The following is a 6,308-nucleotide window of genomic DNA, read 5'->3' on the forward strand; positions in this document are numbered from 1 at the left end:
CATATGAAAGTGCTATGAATACAACTTAGAGCAATACAAACATAACAAGTAACAGCAATGGAATTTCAAGCTGAAATTCACACCCTTGGATTGTACCGATGTACTGATGGAGTCAACGAGAAAGTGACAAAATAGCTGATTACTAATGAGAATCTTTTTTCTTTTTTAATGTGTGCATTCAATGTTAGAAAATTTCTTCAAAACCCCACTTTTGCTGCATCCCACAAATTTTGATCAGTCGTATTTTCATTTTCATTTAGTTCAAAATATTTAAACATTTATTTGGAAAAATCCAGTCAACCTGGGATGCAATAGAACTATGAGCAAGAGAGAAGCCATATTGTTTTAAGCCACTAGGGATTTTTTTTTTTTTAAACTGTAGAAAGCTTAGCCTATCCTGCTGGTAAATGAGGACAAAGGATTTTGTAAGTATAGCAGTCACAGCGTGTATTTCAGGCAACATAAACCAAATCTGGTTGATTTAAGCATGCACAAAAATGAATTTATTAAAATGAATATTGGTAGTTCAGAATATCTTCAGGAGGCCTAGAGTACCTGCATTGTGGGCTACACACCTGGAAGCACTGTTCCTAATCATGCAACAAAACTAAGGCAGTGAAGAACCGTTGTTGCTGCAGTCCAGCACTGATGCTGTGATTGCCCTGCAGACACCTCCGACACTGGATGCTGCCCTGGGAACCTGGGAGTAGCTGCTGCCACACAACAGAGTGAATTCTCTCAGCTCCTGCCTCTTCACAATTCTTGCTTCCAATATAATGTCTGGGAAGGTGCCTATAGGTTAGTTCGACAGAATGAAAACATCTGCTATAGTAAGCAACAAAGTGATATAATTGAAAGAGCTCTAGACTGCAAGATGACATGGGATGCAGTCCAGATGCTCAGCATGGTGAGCCTGAGGAAACCCCTTTGCCTTTGAGAGCTTGTAGGATGGCATGAGGATGAAAGGACATCAGTGGTTTGAGGGCAGTAAAACTCTCTATCAATGTATATTATTATGTGTTTGCGTGACCAGGTGTGGTCAGCACAGTACCCAGCAACTAACCCACCACTAGGCACAGACTGGGCACTCAATATTTAGAGCAAACAAAAAGTCTAAGCTTGTTCAGGTTAAAGATCTCGACCTCTCAATTTCTATCTTCCCTGCTAGAATGTAAGGACTTTTCTAGGGATTTTTGTCTGCTTTCTTCAATGCCGTAGCTCAAGCTATAAGAGCTTGGCCTAGAAGAGTGGGCCCTCAATAAATATTTGTTGAATGAGTGAATGAGTGAGGGAAATGAATGAATATCTCAATTCTGTCATCTGAGACCAGAATGTTCCTAGCATAGACCCTTATTTCTAAGTTCATCTAGGAATGTTCTTCCTGACTTAGTTCTGCCCTTCTTCAGCTGCTGTAAAGGGGCTTCAAAAAAGTGTCCAACTCTCCAAGCAGCAAACTTCTGTCATTGTTTCTCTGTCACTGTCTTATGATAAGAGCCTGCTGGGTGCTTTGAAAGGAAATTGGCCCCAGTCTCTACAAGATTCTTTATAGCCCAATGATGTCTTTGCTTTTTTAGCTGTACTTTTCTCTTTCCAGTCTGGGTTATGATTTTCCCTTGCTCAGCTGGCCCCCAGCATAACTAGTCTAACTGCATCACTATCTACCTCTTACTGACAGTGATCAGCCCGTAAAAGGACTGCCATTTGACTTATCCTAGTGTCATACCCAAAAGTCACATCCTGACCACAGCGAACACAAGATAAAGGCTATTGGGCCTAGAAAGGACTTTGGCAGTCATCCAAGCTTGCTTCTTTTGAGGGAGCCTCTGCATTTGCTGTTTCCTCTGCCAGCACAGCATCTCCCCTTGAGCTTTCGATGGCTATCTCCTTCTTGTCATTGGATACCTCAGTATAAAATTCACCCCCTCATACAGGTCTTCCCTGAGTGCTCCATCTGAAATAGCTACCCAGGACCTCTCCATCATAAGACTACATTTTCATTATCTATCTATTGCTTATCATGATTTCACACACATGTTTATTCATTTATTCATCATGCAAGCAGATTAACAGCTCCTGGCACATATTGGGAGCTCAATAACATTTTCTGAATGAATAAATTCAGTTCAAGCCCCTGGGATACTCAAGCCCAGAGAAGTAAAGTGACCTTAACAAGGTCACACAGCTCCTTAGTGGAACAGCATGGACTAGAACCCATGGCCCTTAACTCTTGTCCAGTGCTTTTCCCACCATGCCAGTTTTGGTAGATAAAGATAAAAAGAAGGAACATCTCTTGGGCCCCCAGTAGGTGTCAGTTTCTGTGGTAGTTGCTCTATACATATAAGTCAAATTATCCTTATGATGACCCTATAGTGTAGGTAGAGTTCAGATTTTTATAAATAAAGATAGAGAGTCTTTGCGATGCTAAGTAATTTGCCAGGTATCCCCCTGCTATAGAGTGAGAGCTGGGATCTGATCCTAGCTTGGTCCGACTTTCAAGTTTTTTGTACTGCTTCAGCTGTGTGACATCTCCAGGTAACATTTGTGCTTTATTAGTATTTCTGTACAGTAAATCTAAGCAGTGAATAATAGGGAAATTTGAGGCACAATGGAAGGCTGACAGAAGGCATGGGGTAGGGAGGCTACACAGATTTCCTGTTGCCCTTCAAATCACACTGTAGAAGTGACATCTGTCTCTTTGTCTCACAAGTGAGGCTTACTGCTCTAGAGTCCTGGGATGCAACTGTCACACTGTGTGAGTAGCCTCCAAAGGTGTGTGATACAAATGGTAGCTCTGCCTGGCTCCATTCAGTTTTCTCCTTGGGAGGACAAAGAAAATTGCGATGTGTATAATTGATGCCTAAATGGCTAGAAAAACATCTCATCAATGATTTGTATATTTCCAAATATAAAATAAAACTTGTAGACCAAATGCTAACAGAGCCCATGCAGCCCTTGGTTTCTTCCACCTCTGTTTACAGCCTGAATCCCACATTTTTTTCTGGTTCTACCCATTCCTTTTTCCTCTTGAGCTCATGTTGCATCTACTTGGCTGACTCCTAACCTTGGGCAAACTTATTTGTCCCTTTCCCCTGCTCTTTCCCCAGGTTGCAGAGTATTTCTGGAGTAATCACATAGCTCTCATCAATCTATGTTCTCTTGCTTCCCCTGGGCCTTTGATGCAACTTAGTGGAGCTTTTGCTCTGCTCTGGTTGCTGGCCTCTTCCCGTCCTCACTGTTGTAGGTAAAGTCATTCGTGATGCATTTAAAGATTTAAAGATGCTGGTCCAAGTGCACACACCTGGTTTGACAGCATAGAGGGAGCTGCAGGACTCAGGGAAAGGTGTTCTCAGCACCTATAATAGTTTGTCAGGTAGTGGCAAAGAAAAGAATGGTAAGAAGATTCTGGCAGTTCCCTGGGCTTTTATTATAAAAATCCAAAAATGGCCTCATGGGCTCAAACTCTAGTAAAGGATTTAAGGGTCATTGTATTAGAGACTGTGGTCTTCCTTCCCTTGCTTGCTATCTCACTTTCCTTCTTTCTTTCCACAAAAATTATGCACCTACTATGTGCTAAGCACCATTCTAGGTTCTGGAAAAGAAAAGCTAAAATCTCTGATATCCTGGAAGTTTCATGTAGTAGTTGACTATCGTCACGTACTTTCTAAGGTGAAGCACCCTGAGTTCCTTGCATCCAAGACACCCATTTGTTGGCTTCTCTTCCACTCATTAAGCTTAGTTACATTCTTGGGCTGAAACAACCTCTTGGGGCTCAAGTCTAGTTCACTAGATTTCTTTTTTTCGGAGACAGTGAAGAATAAAGGCAAAAGCAATAAGCATGCAAAGAGAAGATACACCTGTTCAAGACAGAAACCCTCAAAGCAGCTCTTGTAGCAAACCAAATATTAAAAGTAATTTTGGTTGAGCTGAGATCTCCCTGAACTCAAAAGCACAGGTGTAGGGAGATGAGAGGGAAGAATTATCTTGGAGATACAGTAATAAGCTAATACAGCGTGCATGACAACTTAGGGACTGAGAATTCATAAATATATTCATGTTTTCTTCCCAGTCAAATTGATTAAATACCGAAGCACAAAGTTAGACTGAAAGAGAGATTGAAACAGCAAGAGAGAGAAAGGAAAAGCGAGTTACAGAAGTTCTGGTAAAACATATCAACTCTGGACAAAGACTACTTTATCAAACGCATAAACAGCCACTGCCTGATACATTAGAATCTGGAAGTATCATAAATTAACTGCCAAGAAACTTTGCAAAAGGTCATATTTAACATTAATCAAGCTCTGGTAGTGGATATTTCCATGGCTAGAGGAGAGAGGAAAAGAAAGACTGCTTTCTCTGCATTGCATTTTCAAAATCACTTTCTAATTTTTCAGCGAGAGAAAACAAAACCGATTTCTAGCTGACTTAGGGACAGAGATTTAATTCTCTCATCACCTGGGCATCCCTCGAATGTGAGTATTGAGGCATATGAATGGGAGGGGGCATGGCTGTTCATTTTCTGATTAAGTCCTTTTGACTGCTTTCAGCCACAAGGTAGTCTTATTTTGAAAAGTGCCCACACATAGGTAAAGGGGTGCCTGTGGAAGCCACAGAGTAAATGAGCAGCTTAGGAGTGGGGACAGAGTCAACAGAAAGTTGAAGGTGAAAGAAAATGAACAATTGTCCTGGTGGCAGCCAGTTTGGGACAGAAGCCCACTTTCTTTTAGGCCATGGGATCTTGAGCCAGGATCTAAGACGCTGGGTCATTTAGTAGGTCCATAGGAGATACTGGACTGGCCATTCCTGGGTCTTAGCATCCCCTTCCTCTGAATGGGTGTGATAACATTTACCCAGAGAGTAGCTAGCTAATGTGTTTACTCATCTGGGTGGGAAAGCAGTACCATAAATCCAGATCATTAATTTTCTGTGTCTTCTCTAAGACGGCCATTTTCTTGATCTGACTTTATATAGATGATCTGTTTTTATTGCTGGTTACTTCAGACGCTTATCTATTCCTTTCTTGTCAATTGCCTTTTTTGATTGGAGATTCTAATTTGTCCCAAGACTGAGCTACGTTTATATGTGCACTTATTCAACAGATAGTTAAGAATTTGCTTCGTGTGTCTGGCTCTTATTTGCATGCTGAGGGTGCAGCTGTGAACAAAACAGACAGAACTTTCTTCCCTCACAATAAATAAATAGGCTAAGTAACCCATTACACGGCAATATGACAAACATAAATAAATGAAGTGCATGGAAAGTTAGGAGGTGAAGAGTGCTATGGGGAGTGAGAGGAGGGTTTGGTAGTGCCTACGGAGTTATGGCTTTAAAGAGTGGTCAGTGCAACCTCATTGAGAAGGTGACATTTGGCCAGGTGCGGTGGCTCTCACCTGTAATCCCAGCACTTTTGGAGGGCAAGGCAGGTGGATCACCTGAGGTCAGGAGTTCATGACCAGCCTGGCCAACATGGTGCAACCCCGTCTCTACAAAAATACAAAAATTAGCTGGGCATGATGGCAGGTGCCTGTAATCCCAGCTACTTGGGAGGCTGAGGTGGGAGAATTGCTTGAACCTGGGAGGCGGAGGTTGCAGTGAGCTGAGATCACACCAAGCCTGGGCTACAGAACAAGACTCCACCTCAAAAAAAAAAAAAAAAAAATAGAAGATGGCATTTAAACAGAACCTTATAGGAGGTGAAGGAGGAACCGTTTGGATGCTGAGGGACAGAGCATTCCAGGCAAGAGAATAGCACGTGCTAAGGCCCTGGGAGCCTGGAGTGTACCTGGCGTGTTTGAGAAGCAGCAAGGAGGCTGTGTTGGCAGGAGCAGAGTGAAGGGGAGAAGCTAAAGAGGTGCTCAGGGGAGATTTTCTAGGGCCTGGCAGGTCAGAACAAGAACTCTGGCTCTTACTATGAAAGAAACAGAGTATCTTTGTAGAGTTTGGGGCAGAAGAGGCAAAATTTTCCTTACAAAATGACTCACAAAGATGTTTGCTCTGCGTTATTCAGATTGGCTCTAATCACAGAGAATAAAAAAGAACTCAACCTCTAAACTAATAGGCACCAAGGGAAGCTGTGGGCAAGGTAGGGCTCTCCCCCAGCAGCCCCTCCTTTGTGCACTTTTGCCTTTGCACAAAGTGCTTGTCAGTGAGTGGCAACAAAGCATGGGCCAGGTGTTGTGGGGCAGCAAGACACTGATCCTGGACCAGGCTGTGACACTGGGCAGCCACAGGCATAAATGGGGAACACTCAGAGACTCCTCCAGAGGTCCTGGGTGGGAGGCAGATGTGAAGGGTGACACCTCATTATCTCA

The sequence above is a fragment of the Nomascus leucogenys genome, chromosome 13 (genome assembly GCF_006542625.1).
Source record: "Nomascus leucogenys isolate Asia chromosome 13, Asia_NLE_v1, whole genome shotgun sequence".
In the NCBI taxonomy this organism is placed as follows: domain Eukaryota; kingdom Metazoa; phylum Chordata; class Mammalia; order Primates; family Hylobatidae; genus Nomascus; species Nomascus leucogenys.